The 23,026-nt window shown below is 39.8% G+C and overlaps 1 pseudogene; it reads right to left on the bottom strand.

Annotated features, from left to right (window-relative positions):
- Nucleotides 1-1,501: 1,501 nt before the first annotated feature.
- LOC114491934 lies at nt 1,502-16,523 on the bottom strand (annotated as a pseudogene).
- Between the last annotated feature and the right edge of the window lie 6,503 nt (nt 16,524-23,026).

Here is a 23,026-nt window from a genome sequence, read left to right as displayed (position 1 = left end):
TACAATGGTCAAAATACAGATTTCAGGGGATCACAATGAAATGATTCATGCAGAGTGCTTACCGTGGTACCTGCACATTGCAGGTGCTCAGTGAAAGGGATGCTCTGGATCTGTGTATTCATTTAACTAGTTATTTCTTGTGGGTATATTTTGAGTGCAACTTATATTTGTGTTTCTTGGCAGATGATAGGAAGAGTAGACAGATTGTGTAGAGTGTGATTCTCTGCTAGATTTGTGTTTCTACTTTTGCATTTTGCTGATTTTTTAAGAATTTGTGTCTCTTTTGGAAGGGGAAAGGGCTAGGAGTAATGACTACAGAATTGGAAACAGATGAAGGGGTTAAAAGGTGATGGACATTACAGTAAGCACTTCGTCTTCATCCTTGGCCACTTTCATTTAAAAGCAATTCAAATGATTTGCTATAAAATGATATCATCACAGGTGTGAGAGGGTGAAATAAAAAAAAGGAGAAAATCAATACTGCACAAAGAAATCAAAATGATTGATTTGTCTTTTTTACAAATAATTAATTTCTTACACCCAGGGGCAGTGAGGAGACTTGCCTGGCCTAGTTGTTCCTTGTGAACGTGATGATGTGCGGCCATTTCTGCTGGCGCATTTTTAAGCAGAGCTGCAGGGGATGTCATGTGTTGCGGTAATTGCCATGGAAACCATTGTTGTTGAATGAATAGAGAGGTTTTAAATCCTTGGTAATGAGCCTGAGAAACTAAGTAGGTCTTCAAGTTTAACTTGTTTGGAAGTGGTTCATATTCACACAGAGATATTGGAGGCAAAAGGTGGGGGGGCAAAAGAACAAGAGAGAAAAATTTTTTAAAATGCAAATAAATTAGCTTAATATGTTATATTTCTACTAGTACTTTTTAATGAAACAACACCAAAAATGCCTAGCATCAAGCCCCAAGCCAGGAACAACACTTGTCTGTTAAACAGATTGACATTGTGATACATTTGAAATTTAGTTTTATTGTAACAAAGCAACTTGTATAGTTTTAACATTTTAAAACAGATTATCACCTTTCCTTTCCAGTGAAACAAAAAGAAAATTTAAAAATAAACAGGAACAAGATTATAATAGAGAAATGTCAATTCCGAATAAGATCCTACAAAGTTCTGCTGGTTCTCCCACTGAGTGGCAGGTCTCAAGTCATCATAACTCCCTTTTCTTAAAAGTTTTTTTTCAAACAAGAGAAAGCAGACAGATACATGTTGGTAAATGCTAACTGTCCATATTCATATACAGACACAATCTTTGAGCCCGATATACAGTAAAAGGAGGAAAAAGCTAGAATCCTATGCACTACTACATGGGGGCCTAGCACCCTCCAGCTTCCAGCAGAGCTAAAGAAGTGAAAAGTTTTTCTTTTTCCCCACAGAGCACAGTAGTGTTGATTCTGTAAAGTTTTTTTTTTTTTTGTCAAGATAGGAAGGGATAAAAATGAAATTGGAACAGAAAGGAGCAGAGATTTTTTCCCCACTATATTCTGCTCAAGGCAAATCCCCCCCCCCCACCCCAATAAAGTGAGAACCAAGGTGTAAAGGAGAGAAAGAGACCTCAGAAACAGGGAGACTGAGCACAAGAGGGAAAAAAACAAAAGACTGCAACTTGTTCCCAGGGACTAGAGAAAATTAAAAAAGAAGATTGGAATTTATCAGTGTTCCATTAGTCATCTTCTCCTTCATCTTCCTCTCTTTCCTCCCCCTCATCATCATCTTCTTCATCTTCTTCACCTTCAATCTCATCCCCTCCATCATCAATATCTTCCAACCCTTCTTCCTCTTCTTCTTCAACATCATCTTCTTCTCCTTCCCTTCTTTTTCATCCATATCAGGGACCAAGTAGTACTGTGGTAGATTTGGCCAAATAACATCTTTGATGAATTCTCCTCACTCATCTGCACCTGCATCAGAATGGTCAGTAAACCAGGTGAAAAAGCTCTCCGGTTCCTCATGCTGTGTCTTCCTGCTGACTTTATTCTGCGTTTGACTTGCACGTTTTGTCAAATCCTTTCCAGATTTCCATTTGATTTCAGTGGACTTTGAAGATGGATCACCACTCTCATTCAGATAAAATTCTTTGGAGAGAACTTTATTTTTGAAGTAAGGATTTTCATCAAAATAAACATCTATACTGTAACCTGATTTAAGATCTTCAAATTCTGTCACTTCAACTCTTGTCAAATAATTCAGTGCCTCTTCACCCTCTTCCCCAAGCAGTGCAGACACTTGTGGATGGTTGACAAATATTGTTACCCCCAAATTTGGGATTTTGGTGATCAATTCTGACCTCTTCTGAAAAAAATGGTTGGCAGAGTTTGTTATATTTCTGTTCTGCTTTCAAAACCTCCTCACTGGCTTGTTCATTAAGTCTGCCTATTTCATTTTGTACTTCATCAATATGTTCAGTTGCTTCTTGTTGTTCTTTTTCTTCCTTTGGCAAATCCAGAGCAGTTGACTTCTTCTCTGGCTTGGGGGAAGAAGGAGGTCTCAGTTTCTTTGTTAGGGGTGGGGGTGAAGACAGGTGTTCAGGAGCCTCTCAGGAAACTGAGAGGAAGTTTCACAGATGGAAGAAGCTCAGCAGCAAAAATCAGAATATTAAATATTTTTAAGAAAATTAATTATTAGGTTTATCTGGATTGTGAGATCCTCGAAGGGGAAAGCTGAGCTTTGTCACTATTGTATAACCTCAAGCTGACAGAATATACATTACAGAATGTTCCTTCATAGAATACAGTCTTGGTATTTGTCTTATATTTGAATAGTGATTTAGAAGTGACCTGTAACCAAGGACCTTACCCTTCCATCAGTAATTTCTTAGAATCTCTCTTCTCCCTTTCATTTTCACAGAGTTTGTGACCCTGACACCTTATCTGTCACCCAAGACTTTTTCAGAGTAAGAGCCCACTAGGTAGGGTGGGTAATATCTGCCTTGGAAGTGATAAAGAACAAGAGATCAATGGCCAGCAGGGTAAACCTTTCTTTCTCCCAATGGCCAAGAAACCCCCATCTAGATCTTCCCCCTCACCCAGAGACACTGTGGGAGACATACCCGGGTTTTTGAATAGACACTACTTCTTGAACATTTGTTTACATGGTGAAGGAAATCAGGACATCCCCTATATTTATGTCACTTTGGCATAAAAATAATTTTGAGGCATCTGAGTTCCTGAAATCCCTTATCTTCCTAAAAGCAGAACCACCCTCAAAGAACTCAATTGCCATAAATCCCCTCCTGAGATAGCTCTAACCTCCTCTGGCACCACACCCAGATATTGTCAGAAATCATCAGGTCTCCCATCTACTCTCCTAAGTGGGGCCCAGTTATCTTTCCAAAAGGTCATGTGCTTTTCCTTAAAGGCTTTTCCTCCTCCCTTTATTCACTAAGTCAGGCAGCCAGACCAAACATTTGCCCTCTCTTTCAGTATTCATCACTAGCTTTTTTCATGTGATGCTTGATACACATGTTAAATGTGTTTTTGTTTTTCTCTTATGAATCTGTTTTTTGTAATTCCAATCTGTAGGGCCTCTACTGGAAAACCCAGCAGGGTGAAAGGTAAAAAACTTTCTTGCCTCCCTTACAGTGATAACTTTGTCTTTCCCAGGAGGATTTAAGAGAGAAAAGAGAAGGTGGTAAGGAGGAAGGGTTCTGGGATCAAAACTCTACACTCTCCAAATCACACCTGTGGTAGAGGATGCTGATGAAAAGTCTGATGCCGGGGGAGAGAAACTCTCGGATTGGCGGAGGAACAGAGCAAGTGGCCTAGGTTACCGAAACATTTTTGAAAACAGGACATCAAAAATTATAGCGGACATTCAAAAACCAGATGGTAAGGAGACTGCTTCAGCACAGCAGGGACCCAGGGATCAGCGTGGGGACCAAGGGGGTTGCAGCTCCCAGGCCCAGTGCTCCCGGGTCTGCCTCAGGGCACCTGGGAGAGCAGAGTCACTGCTCCCTCCCTGGACAATGGGGGTTGAGCAACACCAGGGGAGACCTTGTGGCTTGAAGGCACAGAGAGGGGAGTTGGACTGGGAGAAAATCAGAGGGGCTGCCAGCACCCACCCATAGCCCTGGGAGAAGTGAGTGACTCTAGCCAGCACGACCAGGGGCGGCCTGGAAGTGTGCCCGTACCCCCAGCCCAGTGGGTGTGTGGATCAGTGGAAAACCCAGACCTCACAGCCCTGAACAAGGAAAGGGTGTGGGTATTCTCGGGTTTCTGGAGCCTGTGGTGGTGAACTGTGGAAGAGTGAGCCCCCTTGGGAATCCTGATTCTGGAGCTGTGAACCCGGAAGGGATGTGGTGCTTAGAGGGTTCCTAGAGCCTGAAACTGAAAAATTTGGTGGACGTGAGAGCCCCTTTACGATCCCCAGAGCTTGCACCGTGAATCCAGAAAAGACATGTGTGCTTCTGGAAAACATAGTGCCCGCTGGGGTGAAATTTGGGGGAGGGGTGCATCTCCTTGAGATCCCCGGAGCTTGCGTCGTGAAACCTGCAAAAGACACAGGAGCTCTGTGGGGCCCCGGAGCCGGGAGACCACGGAAGTGAGCTCCAGAGAGCCTGCGCACTCTGGAGCGCCCAGGGTCCTGTAGGGGGAAGTCAGATTGGCTCTGGGGAGAGCACCCTGCTGGCCCTGGGGATAGTACCCCAGTGACTTACTGAGTTTTGACTGAGAAGAGTGATAAACATTTCAAAGGCCCCTCAGCCTGCTGAAGACAGCAAGACCAGAAAAACTGGTCTGGCCAGTTAGAAAACAACAAGAGGTTTTTTTGTTTTGTTTTGTTTTTGTTCGGTTTTTTTTTTTTTTGGCTGTTGTTGGTTGATTGATTTTATCTTGTGTTTTAAGTGACTTTTTATTTTTTAATTCTTATTATTTTTATATCCCTCAATCCCTTATGTTTCTCTTCCATTCATCCTAGTATTGTTCCTTCTACTCCAAATTTATCTCTCCTGCACTCCATTTTCTGCTTTCCCCCCCTTTTTTTTGAGCTTACAAGTTACTGCAAATTTGTATTACCTTTTTCTCATTTTTCTGATATTTTTTATTTTAATAGTATTTTGGTATTCTTTTTCTTTCTGTATAATCTTCTTTGCTTGGCTGGTTATACTGTCATTTGATAGGTTCCCCCTGTTATCTCAGTCACAGTGTGTTGATAATTTACTATCCTTCATTTGTGTTCCATTAGTACACCTCTCAAGGTTGTATACTCCTTATTCTTGTTATCTAGATCTCATAGATTCTGCCATATGGTTGTTGCTTTAATATTACTGTAAATAAGACTTAGTTCATACAATTGTAAATACTACTCAACACCCCTACCTGATCTCAGCCCACTTCACAATCTCCTGAACTCTATTATTGTGGGAATTATCTCTATTCTTTTACACACTACTGCTATTTACTAATCTTTATTCCCACCCTACCTCAGAATCTGACTTCCCACAGCCCCACAGCTTTCTAGATCCAACTAACAATCCTCTCATCCCCAATAAGAGTCTTACCTTCTTTCCATCCTTTCTAAAATGTGGCTAGTGGGGAGGAGGATCATGGTTAACACTATAAGTAGCCAAAGGATATCCCATCTCTTCTCTACTGGCTGCTACTCTAAATATAATGGAATACTGTCTTGCTGTCCTAAACCATTTTGCCTTACTCCTCTAGCTGATCACAAAAAATGTAGGGGGAAGTTGTGAACACCAGGATACACCAAGGAGACTGCACCACTGAATCTCAAAGGTATTCTACCACAGAAGTTCGCACCACAATCACAGGGAACCAGAGCAGATCAATTTAAGAAACAGAGGCTAACAAGAAGAATCCCACGAACAATAAGAAAACAAAGAAACAATCCCCAAATGAAGGGAAAGGAGGAAGCCTCAGAAAAAATGCCAAATGAAATAGAGGCAACTCAACTATCAGATATTGAGTTCAAAACAATGATTATTTGGAAGCTCAATGAACTCACAATGAGCTACCAGAAACTAGAGGGAAGCTACAACGATCTCACTGCAAACTATATAAACATGAAAAAGGAAATAGAAACTATCCACAAAGGCCAAGAGGAAATGAAGAATACAATTTCTGAACTGAAGAACACAGTAGAAGGAATGAAAAGCAGGATTGATGAAGCAGAAGATTGGATTAGTGAATTGGAGGACAAAGTAGAAAAGAACACCCAGAAAGAGCAAGAAAAGGAAAAGAGGCTCAGAAAGAATGAAGAGGGATTAAGAGAAATACAAGACAATATGAAACGTAATAATATCCGTATAATAGGGATATCAGAAGGAGAAGAAGAAGAGCAAGGGATAGAAAACCTATTTGAAAAAGTAATGATGGAAAACTTTCCTAATTTGATGAGAGAAAAAGTCACACAAATTGAAACACAGAGAGTCCCAATCAAGAGGAACCCAAAGAGGCCCACCTCAAGACATATCATAATTAAAATGGCAAAATTTGAAGAAGAAGAGAGAATATTAAAGGCAGCAAGGGAAAACAGGAAATAACATACAAGGGAGCCCCAGTAAAGCTAACAGCTGACTTCTCAATGGAAACATTCCAAGCCAGAAGAGAATGGCAAGAAATATTCCAAGTAATGAGAAACAGAGGTCGGCAACCAAGGCTACTTTACACAGCAAGGCTCTCAATCAAGATAGAAGGCCAAATAAGAAGCTTCTCAGACAAAAGAAGTCTAAAAGAATATACCTTCACCAAATCACCTCTGCAAGAGATTCTAAAGGGACTGCTTTAAGGAAAGGGAGGAAAAGAGAGAGAGGAACACACATACATAAAAGACAATGAATAAGTACCTATCAATAATAACCTTAAAAGTAAATGGATTAAATGCTCCAATCAAAAGACATAGAATAGCTGAATGGATAAGAAAAAATGACCCACACATATGCTGCCTACAAGAGACCCACCTCCGGATAAAAGACCTACACAGGCTGAAAGTGAAGGGCTGGAAACAAATCTTCTGAGCAAATGGACAGGAAAAAAAAGCCGGGTTAGCAATACTCATATCTGACAAAATAGACTTCCAAAAAAGGTCCACAAAGAGAGATGCAGGAGGTCACTTCATAATACTTAAGGGAAGAATCCATCAACAAGACATAAATATTGTAAATATATAGGCACCCAACATAGGAGCACCCAAATACATAAAGGAAATCTTAGAGGACTTCAAGAAAGATATTGACAGCAAGAAAATTGTAGTGGGGGATTTTAACACCCCACTAACAAAAATGGACATATCTTCCAAACAAAATATCAACAAAGATATTGTGGCACTGAACAATACACTAGATGAAATGCACTTGACTGATATATACAGAGCCCTCCATCCCAAAGGAGCTAAATACACATTCTTTTCAAATGTACATGGGACATCTTCAAAGATAGACCACATGATAAGATATAAAACAAGCCTCAACAATTTCAAGAAAATTGAAATCATACCAAGCATTTTCTCGGATCACAAGGGACTGAAGCTAGAAACCAATCCCAAAGAAAAAAAACCCAAAACACTCAAAATCATGGAGATTAAATAGCATGCTATTAAACAATGAATGGGTCAAGAATGATATTAGGAAGGGAAGCAAAAGGTTTCTGGAAACAAATGAAAATGAACTCACAACAACCCAAAACTTATGGGACACAGCCAAGGCAGTCCTGAGAGGGAAGTTCATAGCGATACAGGCCCACCTAAAAAGGTTAGAAACATTCCAAACAAACAACCTAACCCTACGTCTACAAGAACTCGAGGAACAACAACAAAGACAGCCCAGAGCAAGCAGAAGGAAGGAAATAACCAAGATCAGAGCAGAATTAAATGACATAGAGACTAAAAGCACAATTCTAAGGATCAATGAATCCAAGAGCTGGTTCTTTGAAAAGATAAACAAAATCGACAAGCCTTTAAGCAGACTCATCAAGAAAAACAGAGAGAAGACCCAAATAAACACAATGAGAAATGAAAGAGGAGAGATTACAACAGATACCACAGAAATACAAAGGATTGTAAGAAATTACTACGAGGAACTGTATGCCAAGAAATTTGAAAACCTAGGTGAAATGGACAAATTTCTAGAAAAATATAATCTTCCAAAACTCAGTGAAAAAGAAGCAGAAAGCCTGAAAAGACCAATAACAGCAAAAGAAATTGAAGCAGTAATAAAAAAAACTCCCCCCACACAAAAGCCCTGGACCAGATGGTTTTACAGGAGAATTCTACAAAGCATTCAAGGAAGAGCTAACCCCTATCCTTCACAGACTACTCCAAAAAACCCCAAAAGATGGGAGACTCCCAAACTCTTTTTATGAGGCCAACATCATCCTAATTCCAAAACCAGATAAAGACACAGCAAAGACAGAAAACTTTAGGCCAATATCGCTGATGAACATTGACCCTAAAATCTTCAACAAAATACTGGCAAACCTTATCCAACAATACTTTAAAAAGATCATACACCATGACCAAGTGGGATTCATTCCAGGTATGCAAGGATGGTACAATATTCACAAATCAGTAAATGTAATACATCACATAAACAAAAGCAAAGACAAAAACCACATGATCACATCAATAGATGCAGAAAAAGCATTTGATAAGGTGCAGCACCCACTCATGATAAAAACACTCAGCAAAGTGGGAATAGAGGGAGCATTCCTCAACATAATAAAGGCCAAATCTGAGAGACCTACAGCCAATATCATACTCAATGGACAAAATTAAAATCAATGGGAAAAAATTAAAATCTTTTCCACTAAGATCAGGAACAAGACAAGGCTGTCCACTTTCACCACTTCTATTCAATATAGTACTGGAAGTTTTAGCCACAGTGATCAGAGAAGGAAAAACAATAAAAGGTATCCAAATTGGAAAGGAGGAAACAAAACTGTCACTGTTTGCAGATGACACAATAGTGTACATAGAAAATCCTATAGATTCCACCAAAAAACTGCTTGACCTAATAAATGAATTTGGCAAAACAGCGGGATACAAAGTCAATATCCAGAAATCAAAGGCATTTCTGTACACCAACAATGAAACAGAAGAAGCAGAAATCAAGAAAAAAAATTCCATTGGAAATAGCAAAAAGAAAAATAAAATATCTAAAAATAAACCTAACCAAAGAGGTAAAAAAGCTGTATGCAGAAAACTACATAACACTCAGGAAAGAAATCAAGGAAGACACAAACAAATGGAAACATATACTGTGTTCATGAACTGGAAGAATTAATATCATCAAAATGTCCATACTACCCAAAGCAATTTACACATTCAATGCAATTTGTATTAGAGTACCAATGGCTGATTTCACAGACATAGAACAAACACTTCAAAAATTTATATGGAACTATAAATGACCCCAAACAGCTGCTGCAATTTTGAGAAAGAAGAGTAAAGTAGGAGGCATCACAATACCTGACACTAAACTATACTACAAGGCCACTGTAATCAAAACAGCCTGGTACTGGCATAAACACAGGCACATAGGCCAATGGAACAGAACAGAGAGCCCAGAAATAAACCCAAGTCTCTATGGTTGATTAATATTTGACAAAGGAGGCAGCAACATAAAATGGAGTAAAAATAGCCTCTTCAACAAATGGTGTTGGGAGAACTGGACAGACATGTGCAAAAATATGAAACTTAAGCACTAACTTACACCTTATACAAAAATAAATTCAAGGTGGATAAAAGACTTAAATATAAAATGTGACACCATTAAAGTCCTAGTGGAGAATGTAGGTAGGAAAACCTCAGATATTTCACACAGAAACTTTTTTACTGACATGTTCCCTAGAGCAAGGGACGTAAAGGAAAGAATAAACAAATGGGACCTCATCAAAATAAAAAGCTTCTGCATGGCTAAAGAAAACAGTATCAAAATTAAAAGAGAACCAACTGTATGGAAAAACATATTTGCCAATGGTACCTCAGACAAGGGTTTAATCTCCAAAATATATAAAGAAGGTACACAACTACAATCTAAGAAGACAAGGAACCCAGTTAAAAAATGGGCAAAGGACTTGAACAGACACTTCTCCAAGGAGGACATACAGAAAATCCAAAAACACATGAAACGATGTTCAATATTGCTAGCTATCAGAGAGATGCAAATTAAAACCACAATGAGATACCACTTCACACTAGTCAGAATGGCCATCATAAACAAAGCAACAAACAACAAATGTTGGAGAGGCTGTGCAGGAAAGGGGACCCTGGTGCAGTGTTGGTGGGACTGCAGACTGGTACAACCACTATGGAAAGCAGTATGGAACTTCCTCAGAAAACTAAAAATGGATCTGCCTTTTGACCCAGCAATTCCACTGCTGGGACTCTATCCTAAGAACACTAAACACCAATCCAAAAGAACCTGTGCACCCCGATGTTCATAGCAGCACAATTTATAATAGGTAGATGCCAGAAGCAACCAAGATGCCCATCAGTAAATGAATGGATCCAAAAGCTGTGGTACATTTACACAATGGAATTCTATGCAGCAGAAAGAAAGAAGGAGCTCCTACCCTTTGCAACAGCGTGGATGGAGCTGGAAAGCATTATGCTAAGCAAAACAAGACAGGCAGTGAGAGACAAATACCATATGATCTCACCTTTAACAGGAACCTAAACAACAAAACAAAGAAACATGAAAAATATAACCAAAGACACTGAAATAGAGGACAGGCTGATAGTGACCAGAGGGGAAAGAAGAGAGAATTTCAAGGGAGAATGGGAAGGGTTTACAGGAGCAAATTTAAAGGATACATGGAGAAAAACTAGGGGGAGGGTGGTAATGGGAGGAAAGTGGGGAGGGTTGGGTGGGTGGGCTGGATTGGGAGTAAAAGGGAGAAAACTGTACTTGAACAGTGATGAAAAAAACCCCTCTACATTCTGTCTCTTTATCTTTGTTAATAGTATTGAAAAAAAAAACAACTCTACATTCTGTCTCTTTATCTTTGTTAATAGTATTTAGAAGAAAATGTATTACAAAGAGCTCCCAAAAGTTCTGTGCTGCCTAGAGAAGTAGTTACTTATGTATGGAGAGTCTGAGAGGGAGAGTGTCTTTGGCTGGATGGAGCAAGAGGGCAGTGGAAGGCCAAGATATGAAGTCAACGTCTGGCCCAGATAGTAAAGGAAAGGAAATAAATGGAAAGGGAAGGAAAAGGAAGAGGAGAGAAGGGAGGGAAAGAAACAATGAATTCCATGGGAACCATGAGGGATCGAAGCTTGTGTGGGTAACTTCACCAAGAAAGCCTCGCCTTGTAAGTCAAGGCTTTCTGGTATTCTGGTATTTCACTGCACCTGGTATTTCAGGGCAAATACTGCGTGGTCTGTAAATGAATGCTGTGGATCCAGCTAGCCTAGGTGTGGGCTTAGATCTGTCATTACTAGGTACAATTTCCTTCACTTCTTTATGCTTCAGCTTCCTCAAATGTGAAGAGTAATCACACACAGAAAAATCATCTTGAAGGTTAGGAAAGATGACAAATGTAAATTTTTGGAAAAGTGCTAAAACACAGGCTATTCAATAAAACATCAGTTATCAATTAAAAGAAGTAATTACCACCTGACATTGCACAGAACCGCTCCTTTTTATTTTTCCCTGAAGTAGAAACCCAGGCCTGGCTGCAGAAGTCATTGTCCACAGTGTTACATTGGGATTCTTCTCTTCCTACCCCACACGGGTCTGAGGGGAGATGGAGAAAAATGGTTCTGGAGTGTGAGAGTGTTGATCTAGTGCTATTTTAGAACATGTACAGTTGGAACTCCAACAGTTCTAAAATCCTGCTCTGCTAGTAACTGCTACATTGGGGAAATTCCCAAGGGAATTCTAGGCAATGAATAGCAGAGTTGATCGGTCATGTTGGTAGCTTTGTAGCCCTCTGATAAAGGCTGGAATTGGAGCAGATGGTTTAGATTTTCTCTGCAGAATTTAACTTGAGATTGCACCACTCTCTAGGCAGTCACATGAAGGAATAAAGTCAAGGAGAAGGTGGGAGCAAAATGGTTGCATCGGTACCTAGATCCTAGGTCATAATGTCACCTCTCTGTGACTTTGTCTTCATCTGTCCTGGCTTAAAATGCAACTCCTACAACTCTCGCATTTCTCTACTTTATTTTTCTCCTTAGCACTTATCATTTTTGATATACTCATTTTCTAAATTACTTATGTTGTTGATTGAATATCGCTCAAGACTAAAATGTAAATTCCAGTAAGAAAGGGATTTTGGTCTGTTATGTTTATTTCTTTACCTCAGAAACTGAAACAGTGCCTGGGATGGAGATGGCACTCAACACATATCTGTAGAATGAAAGAAGTGGATGAAAGAACATGGAGCATGTCTGAGTACCCCGTGCAACTGCTAAACCACAGCCTGATAAAAGTGCTGAAAGCCTACCGATCAGATCAGCAAGTCTCCTACTGGGATCAGGTTGCAGGGTAACTAAGAGGGCGAAAGAGCAATTAGATATGGATGTGTAGGAGGGAGAAGAGGTTAAATATTTCTTTACAAGTGGAGGAAACAAGTGAGAGAATCAAGGAAGCATGTGAGACTGAGAGAACTATATTCCCTAGCCCATCAGTGCACAAAGGAGTGTATGCTGGACTAAAGTGAGGTTGTGGACTCTTTCCATGAAAATAGTAGATGGTTAGGCTGTTAGTAATAGTTCAGTGTGTGCAGAGGCATACAAAATACTGTAGTAATGTGGAAACATAAATTCTATGTTTCAAACAACAATAGTGTGAATGTTTTAGAATACCTATATTTGACTTATACCTTTCTATCCTTCTTCCGGGGAAAGAAAAAAGAAAGAGGAGAGCTACACACCTTAGACAAAATGGATTCAGAATCAAATTCCCTTTTGGATAGTCTGTAGATCACTATTAAGTGACAGCTATTCTTGGAAAGTTGATGAGTTTTGGGAAAACTGCCCACAGTCACAATAGATGTAAATCAGATTGATGATTTTATGACATTGAGCCTTCATTCAAGATTCCTCTCTTACTTGGTTAATTGGTTGGTAAGCCAACCAAAAGCAGTGTGCAGATGGCCTTCTAGTATATCTTTTAGGAATTCAGAGAACTATCACCAACTTCTAAATCTTCATCAGATGGTAAATTTGCATTCCATAATGATTTCAGTACACATTTTTATACTGATAGAGCTGCCCCAGTGATCAGGGCTAAGGTATGGAGGCTTAGTCACACGGGGAGAATGTGGCAGGCAGAAGAGAGCAGTCCACATCTGAGCAACGGACTTGTATTTTGCTCCTGTTTCTCATTATGCCACTGGCATAAATGTGACCTTGGAATTTCTAGGTAAGGCCTTTAAATGGGTTGGAGATATATATGGTTTGAAGTTAACAAAAGGTTAAGTGAGCTCTTATCAAATAACACTTGGCTAGTGTCCCTCAATATGTCCCTCAATATGTGTCCCTCAATATGTATGCATCAGTGTATTAGGACTATTGATGCTGCTTGAGTTGCCATGGTGACAGTATTGCAAAATCAGTTCTGTATTATCCACCTGTCCTTGTGCATACTTGATTAAAGAAAAACAAGCAAAATAATTGGTATTATTTGTGAGCAGCTAGTTTTAACTGATGAAGAAATTAAGACTCAGAAAGTTTAATAATTTTTCTAGGGTCACACAGCTAGTGAGTACTAGATTTAAAACCACATTTCTCTGGCTACCAATCCCATTTTAGTTTGCTACACTTCATATCTTGTGGAGGAAACATTGCATTCCCAAATCACCACTGATGTGGTCAGACATGCTTAATGTAGGTGGTGGAAGGGGATTCAAATTTCATGGTACTTATTACAATTTCTCATTAGATGGTGATTATTTACTTAAAGTGGCCTTGGCAACTTAATTATTTTTAGTGTTCTAGTAGGCACATTTGAAAAGTAAAAAGAAAGAGTGAAAATGAATTTTCAAAGTATATATATTTAATATATCTGATATAGTATTACTTCAACACATAATCCACACAAACATTTTCCATGAACTATCTAGCATGCATTTTACACTACAGCACATCTCAGTTCAGACTGGTGACACCTAAAGTGCTCAGGAGCCCTCTGTGGCTGGTGACTGCCACTTGGACAGCTTAGATACGGATGTAGGTATTGTGCAGGGGAATACTGGCAGTGAGCATGGGCATACAAATATTTTCTGAAGGAATAAGTGAGTAAATGAAAATAAAAATTAATGCAGAAGTGAAGATATGGAAATCTGAATTAATAATGTGACCCATTAAAAATGCACAGGTTAAAAATTATTTATCAAGGGCTTATATTAGCCACATTTAAGTACAAACTACCACTGAAGTTCAATAAACTACTATATATACATGTAATTATACATATATACATGTATATATTTGTATACACACACCATACACACACACCTCTGTCTCATCTATCTTCTATCTCTAATTTCTCTTGAGAGAGAAGAGATTGTACAGGTTGGGGCAACTGTGGAGAGTCAGGTGAGACTCTCATTCATGTGTGCCAGATATTTATTATTGTAATTTACTAAAGTTTACTTTAAGACCTTGCATTAAACAGTGTTTGCAAGACAGATGTAAGAGTGTGTGTGTGTGTACGCATGTGTACTCCCAAGGGGATGTGGAGGGGTTGTAGAATTCTACTTGTTTGATGTACTAAGTGGTGCAGGGTAAACTACATACCAAACAATGTGAGCTATTTATAAAAGTCACAATCTGAGTTACTCATGGCACAAATTGCTAATACATAGGTTATATTTGCAACCAAGCAAATCCAACTTTGTATTACACTGGAGTTATTCTCATGAGTGTTGAATGGTTCCAGGTCTGAAGAAATATACCCCAGATTCACGTTTTTATTTCCTGATCCCAGTTTGGTAGGCACATATTTACCAATGATATGAAGACTGTACATACACCTTTATGTGTATGTGTGTGTAAATTCAATATAGAATGGAGACTGAATGACTATCAGCTTGGCATAGACTGCAGGTGGAAGTTATTTTAACCTGATTTTGGGCTCACACACTTCTCTTTCCTAATGAAGCTTTAAAATTCCTCTTGAAATCCTAGGTTTAGTTGTCCATTAATAACCCTTTGCTGCAACTCACCTAACATTTGGGGGACATTCTTCCCTATATATATTCAGCAATGGTGTGACACTGTGGCTTGCTTATGGGAAATTTTGAAGCAAGTCAATCTTTGGCATGTTTCACTTTTTTCCTCCTAACCTCTGAAGTCCTTGACCTTCTCTGTGTGATTCTTTTTAGTGCTCCTCTCTCCCACCCCATGGCATCCTGTCATTTTCTTACACCAAACACATGCTGATCTCTGGGGGGGAAACACCATGTCCTGTGTATAATTCAATTTGTGAAGTCTCCTAGGATTATTTGCCTCTTATACCTTCTATTTCATGGTGGAAGGGAACAAATGAGTTTCAGGCATTGATAAGTGGTTGGAAGAGATTGTTTCTGGACTTGGCGACTTTGAGAACTGCATGAACCAAGGTCAGATCAGGCAAACAGATGGAACTTGATTCAGGAAAATAGTTATACAGGCAATGAAAGAGCTGAGAAGCCCAAGGGGAAAGAGATGACCCAGAGACTGGTAACTGTAGAAGACTGCTGTGGCTCTTATTCCGGGAGCACAATAAGCAAAAATAATGTCCTCAGAGCAGAGGGCCAGGCTATCATGGCAGACCTGTTCTGCAGGAGCTAGCAGCCCAGAGCGTGCTTTTGGAGACATACAGATACACCTGCCTTCTGTCTTCTTCTTGCCTTGTGCTGTGCAGTGCCTCCCAATGGCCAAAAACAGCCAGAAGTGGGAAAACAAAGGCCACAGAGCCAATCTCTGTATCTACAGTGGAGCAGAAGGACCAGGAGGAGGTCTGAGAGCAAACTGGCTAAGGACCTGACAAGGCCACGGGAAATATGTGCTTTCTAATTATGGGAGGTATATACCCAGGGGATGTGCATGAAGATTGAGGAATACAAGATCTGAAATGTACTGAGTGCTCTCATCTGGGCCTTGTTCTTCTGCCAGGTGTCAAGGATAATGAGATACACTAATGCTCTCTTTGTTGTCCCCATTATCTAACGTATTGTCAAGTCCTGTTGCCTTTACCTCTTCAATGACTCCTGGATCAGTTCACACATCTTTCCTACCATTACCACTCTCGTCCAAGCCATCACCATCTCCTGCTTGTATTATTGCAATTACTTCCAACTGTCTACCAGCATTCACTCCAATTTGGGCCACTTTTTAGTCTACTTTTCAAATTAGAGGCAGGACAATTTTCTTCAACTATAAATACAATCAAGCTGCTACCTTGTGCAAATTCCTTCAGAGGATTCCCTTTTTGCTGGTTCCTTAGCAGGCTTGGCATAGCCCTGCCTGGTCCAGCACCCACCAACCTCTCCAACCACCCCTTGCCCATTACACTTTCCTGAGCTCCAAATACAAGGCTCTTCTTCAGGCTTTGAACTTGTCATGTTTGCCTCCTGCTGTGGGGCCTCTGCTCACACTGCCCAATTACCTCAAATACTCTTTCCTAGTTGACCTCTGCTCATCTCTCAGATCCTGGCTCAGTCATTTCTTTGGAGAAGTTTTCTTTGACTTCCCTAACTAGGTTATCTCTCTTTCATCCTGATCTTTGAAAGCAGAGACAGTTTCCTCATTTTCTCTTCTCCTTGCCTGGCATAGAAGCCCAGAGCGTGCTTTTGGAGACATACAGATACACCTGCCTTCTGTCTTCTTCTTGCCTTGTGCTGTGCAGTGCCTCCCAGTGGTGCTGTGGACTGAATCATGTCCCTCACCATTTTCCTATATTGAAACCCTACCCCCACATGTCATGGGATTAGGAGGTAGGGTCTTTTGGAGGTAATTATGGTTAGATGAGGTCACGAGGTGGATTGGAACTCTGTTGATGGGATTAGTGCTTATGCAAGAAAAAATAACAGAGAGGTTACTGCCTTTTTCTCTGTAGCTTTTTTAAAGTGAGAAGGTGGTAGCCATGCACACTGGGAAGAGGGTACTTACTTACTGAGCAATAGAATCTGCTGGCACCTTGATCTGGGATTCCTAGCCTCTGGGACTGGAAGAAATAAATGTCAGTTTTCTAAGCCCCCAGTCTGTGTTATTTTGTTATGGCAGCCAGAGCTGACTAATTGAACGAAGAATTAATGAGCAATGTCAGAAGGGAAATGGCAGCCCAATAAACTGAATGCTTTTGGGATTTGTGTCTGATCCCAGGTTTGCTTAGTGTGAAACAGCCTTTTCTTCTGTGTGCCCACTATGCAGGATGTGACTGTTTCATGACACCCCGCAAAACACTTAAAAGGCTCATTTGAGATTAAAACAAACTGTTTTCTTTCAAGACCTGAAACATTTTGCTTCTTTATCCTTCCTTATGTGGTGAATGTGAGTTTCCATCAGGAAATAGGATCCATGTCCAGGTGGTATTGCAGGAGAGGTCACATGACGTCTTATACTTGGAGAACAAATACATTGAGCAAAATCCCATTTATCTTCTGCTAGTCTTCATTAGGAAAGGCTGCAGACAAGAAGGATACTATGTATTTCTTTCATTTCTACCCATTGCCTTTCTTTGTTTGAAATGCTTTCTCCCCAACCATTCATTGCTAGGTTACATTTTCTGTGACAATGGGCTGCCATTTAGCTTCTCTCCAAGCCTAACTGTTCTTCCACCCAAGGACTCACCCCCATGAAGTATTATTTTATAGTTGGGGAGGCACGTGGCTCTCCCAAATGGACTTTCATTTACTGATCAACAATCACCACAAAAGCCCCGTGTCAGAGATACAAGGCAGCCTCTTTGTCTGAACCCACCCATTCCTCTTTTGTTTTCCTCCCATGCTCACTGCACATTATGTTCCACATGCTCTTCTTCGTGGCTCGGCAGATGGGAAACTTTAAATGTAGGGTATTATTAAAAATAATAAAAAAAACATTGAAAATCATCGAGCTTTGTACCCAAGCAGCATGCAGCTCCCTAAAGAGCTCCATTTATAAAGAGTTCAGAGTGTTTATGCATTGTTGATTTGAGCTATCTGGATGACAAAAGAAGGGTCAAAGGGGAGGGAAGTTAAATATCAACACTGGAAAGCACCTGAAAACCAGCTCTCTCCAGACCCTGTTCTTAGTCAGCAGAAACACATTCAGTAGAGGTGTGTGTGAGGCCCATGCTGGAGGATCTAGCTATTAAGGACGGGGCTTGTGGATGTGGCAGACTGGGGCCATGGAGAGGGATTAGTATCAATAGAGTTTTCACTATGTGCCAGGGACTATACCTGTCTCAGCTAGTCCTCATGAAATTTGTACAATGGCAAAATTGGCATGTAGCTCTCCAGTGGAAGCTGGGGGCGCCTCTGCATTCTCTTCTCAGGACAAAGGCACTCAACCCCCCAGTGTATTGTGAGATCAATGTGAGGCTCCCAAGCTGAAGGCTCACATCAAAGGACCTTCAACTCAAGGGAGTTTCTGGCCCAAGGATACTCCTCTTTTCCTTCTTTAGGGAGGAGATGTTCCTTTCCTGGGGGCATCTGGTCAATGTCAGGGTACAAAAGCCCAGCCCCCTATCTTCAATTCGGGGAAAACTCCGAAAGCCCATCATAGCCTGAGCTCTCTGTGGAATCAAGGCAGACCTCCCTTAGACTCTATTGTGGTTTAAATTCTTCCACTGCCCACTCTTGCTTCCCTCACTTCTTTATGGGTTTTGTTTCTGAGACCTTCCCTTCCCACCCTGGAAAATCTGCTCCATGTAGACAGCATCTCAGAATCTGTTACCCAGAGAACCCATGTGTTATGTCAATTGTGTTCCTCCCAAATTCATGCTGAAATCCTCATCTCCCAAAACTTGACTGTATTTGAAGATAAGGCCTTTAAAAGGTGATTAAGCTAAAATGAGGTCATTCAGGTGGGCTCTAATCTAACAAGACTGTTGTCCTTACAGGTAGGGAGGTTTTGGACACAGAGTGATGCCAGGCATGTCCACACAGCAGACTGCCGCGATAACATGGAGAGGAGGCAGCTATCTGCAAGCCAAGGAGAGAGGCCTCAGAAGGAACTAACTCTGCCCACACCTTGTTCTTGGACTTCTAGCCTCCAGAATCTTGAAAAAAATTTTTTTTTTGTTATGGAAGCCCTAGAAAACTAATACACAACCTAAAACATAATTCTATCTCTCCATTTTATAAATGAGAACCTGAGGGTCAGAGAGGTTAAATAATTGGCCTAGGGTGATAGATCCAAAATGCAAAAAAGTCCTCATTCAAAGTCTATATCTTTCTGCTATATGAGATAAAATCTAAACTTCCTACTGCCACCTGCTGATCCCTTTGTAACAACTGTTAGCCCTCTCAACCAATTCTAAGAAACGAATTCACACCCAGTCTCATTTAGCTTCAGTGGAAGGGACCAACAGTGGTGAGATTTTACCTCATTGGGGTTGATCAAGAGGAACAAGTCACACACACAATGTATTTACTTTGCTTATTATGAAAAATAGCATGTTTCCCCACACTAAACATATTTATACAATTTAAGGCAATATATGACATGAAAAAAATTATAAGATATGTCATAGATATTTACTTAGAAAAACTAAAATAACTTAAAACCAATCTTAAAAGAGACATTAAGGAAACCTGATGGATTTTCTAAGAAATGAGAAATCACCATCTAATCTTAGCCAAGGGGAAATTATTGATCTACCCTGGAAGATAAAAACTATTTATATCTAATTTTGCAAAATACTGTGATTCCCCTAACCATAAAATAATAATGCCTTCAGTTCACGTTGTCTAAGTTCAAATATGTCAAATGCATCAAATTATTTCTACTCTCAAGTTATTTATTAAAATATACATAATTAAAAATAAAATGTTATTAAAATGGCTACAAGGTTTGTTTCTCCAACTCGAGTTACTCTCTATACTTGGAAAGGCTGAATGGTTGTCTTGGTGTTCAGGAAGTGGAAGGTTGAAATCCAAAGCTGAGGCTATGACAAATTCCCTTCCAGAAGAAACCATAAGAACCAGCAAATGCATGCTTGCAGTAGTAATTATAAATAGGGAGGTTGACAATGAATGATTTCAGATTGTATGTTAGGCTGGGAGAGACCTTGGAGGCTCTCTAGTCCATTTAATAGATGAGGGAACTGGGGCCCAGAAAGATTAAATGCTGTGTCACAGTCATAAGCTCATTAGTGCTGGAGTCGGGACTGGAACCAACAGCCCCTGGCTGATCATCCGGGTTCTGTCCCCTACGACTTGTTCCCTTTTCTCTTCCTTTTTTTTTCATTGTGATATGAAGTTTTTTTTTTTTTTTTTATAATTAAACAATCCTCTGAGCAATGGCACAAGAAACTTGCTGCCTCTTCTTTCTATCAAAGTTAAACTCCAAATATAAGCTTTTAAGTAAAGCCACACTTTTAATGAATAGTATCTTTCTCTACATGTTGTAAATGGCATTAATTTGTACATATGCTTGTATTCTAGTCCCATGATAAAATAATAGCTCTTCAAGGGTGGAATTGTAAACATTTCATATAAATCAGAGCAAATCTTGCTCACTAGGAAAAGTTAGAGACCAATAGGCCTGATAATTTCACTGACTTCATGAATCAGCTGTTCAGAGAAATGGACTTCTCACTGAGGTGGAAAAACATTATTGTACTACAAAGGCAGTGATATTTCTTGGCAGAAGGGACCAACAGTGGTGAGACTGCACAGATATCAAGTGGTTCCCCCATGGGTGACTCCCTGTGTGTGTGGGAAATCTTCTCTATATACTTAAAGAAGAAATTCAGTATTAAAAAGACACTGAGATACAAGGTGTAGTACCTCCTGTTTCTGTGCTTTGCTTTCATGTGTCCTATGGTATCCATTTCTGAGGCAAGCCAACACGTGTTTGTTAACTTTTTTTTGATGGAAAAGTCAGTGGAAATAAAATCCTCTGCTGTCCAAAACATATTTCTCACCATTGTAGAGCCAATTAAGGTAATTACTGTGTGGTGTGGTAGCCCAGTACACTGGTTGGCTGGTCAGGTAGCTGCAGGTAGATAGCTGCTCTGGTAAAACAATGATGAGATACTAGTGGATGTTTTTTGATAGGCAAGTTTGTGGGTAGGGTCAGGATTCAAAATGCTTGTCTCTCTAAGATCCCTACTCCCCAGCATACACACAAAATTATTTTCCTTCATAGGTGCTTCCCTGGAAATCAAGTTTCAAGGAACAGTTATGGGGAAAATGTCCATTAGGTATTTGTCCCTCTTTTTCCTCATTTTTGGGAAGGTTGTGTCAAGTGTTTTTTCAAAACAGAAGTCAGTAAAATAATTTACCTGCAACATATGAATCCATTCTAATGTGTTGTGTTCTTGACCAGAGAGTAATTATGGTATGTAATCATCTGGATGGGATGGCTCATTGTCCCACTGTCCAGGGCCATGCAGAGTAGAAGTGGCACATGCTTTGACTCTCTCAAACACTTATAACCAGTCTATGTATAATGTGTTCAGTTTACCATTAAAAATACAGGGTTCATCTATCTAAGTGTTCTGGACTTAGGGTCACCAATGACCATGAAAACTCTCTCCCTACAACCTGTGTTGATCCAGTCCAAATTAATCAAAACAAAATGAGCTCTTTAAAAAGATATCTACCTGAACTCTGTGAATGAAAGCATATGTTATGCTATTTATAGACTCTTTATCAAAATTCAGTGGGTTTAATTATCAATTTAGAGATCACTTGGTGATGGGTGCCACGTTATCTAGCACTGCGTGATTTTGCCCAACACACACTGCATGGCAATCTGTAGCAATGGTCTTAGTGTTGAGCAGTAATCCTGTGCAATAGATAACCGTCATTGGATATATATTCCCAGTGCTTCTAAAGCTATTTTGAGTGGATTATTGGTACCAGGTACCTTAGGTTTGAATAATTTTTAAAAAATGCTTGTCGAATTTCTTTCCCTGATTCTTATCAAAGTCGTCGTATATCCTCAGGGTTTTCAGCACATGGTCTGTTCTCTGAACCTCTCATGGAATCAGTACCTTTCTCTGGGAACATAGTCAAAATTACAGTCCTCTTCCGTGGGCGTATTCCCACTTGTCTTAGTGCTTTTAACCATAGACATGGCCTTATTTTGATATACTCTTCATTTAAGGGCTGCTTCTGCCAGATCTTATGCATCTGCTACTGTTATTTCTCAGTGCACTGCCAAATGCCTTCTCAAGAGGCTTTGTTACCTTGCTCATCCTAAAAGTATTGAACATCACTCTCTTTTAAAAAATTGTTGTCTATTTCAGGGTTTACTCTTTTTTACCATAAAAAGATAACATATACATACACATACATACATACATATATATATATTTATTTATTCTGAGGATAATATCCACCCAATAAGAAAATATGATTGGAAGTCGAGAAATGTAACACAAAGATCACTTTATTTGCAGCTTTGTTTTTTTCAGCCTCATTGTTGAGAATAATGCAGTAGGTGATCAACTGATTGGTTATATGACAGGACATGTTTTTCATTAATTAAAACATCTTTTTTTTTAATTTAGAGTAGCATACTTGGTATCATTTCTTTTGAAGTAGACCTTGTTTGGGTTTCTCTGACTGTAGGCAGAAATCCAGCTAATCCAGTTATAACATTACTAGCTATACTAGATTTAAGTGGAATGTTTATGACTAAAAGTAACTGCTGTAAGTTGAGTGGGGATGTGTAATTGCATTTCCTCTCTCTCTCTCTGTCTCACACACACACACACACACACACACACACTCCTGCCTACACACATCTCCATAGATAATGTCTGGCTTTTGAAATAAATCACGGAAGAATTTAAGGTAGAAATGGGAATCCTTACGTTAAAAATAGAAAGCATAATCTTACAGGTTTCATCGTGGTCTCTCATTTTATTCATCAAGTGTTCAAGAAGAGCAGAGAAGCTGCGTGGGCTGAT

This window comes from Phyllostomus discolor, chromosome 1, assembly GCF_004126475.2.
Source record: "Phyllostomus discolor isolate MPI-MPIP mPhyDis1 chromosome 1, mPhyDis1.pri.v3, whole genome shotgun sequence".
In the NCBI taxonomy this organism is placed as follows: Eukaryota; Metazoa; Chordata; class Mammalia; order Chiroptera; family Phyllostomidae; genus Phyllostomus; species Phyllostomus discolor.
This window is presented reverse-complemented; position numbering and strand designations above follow the sequence as displayed.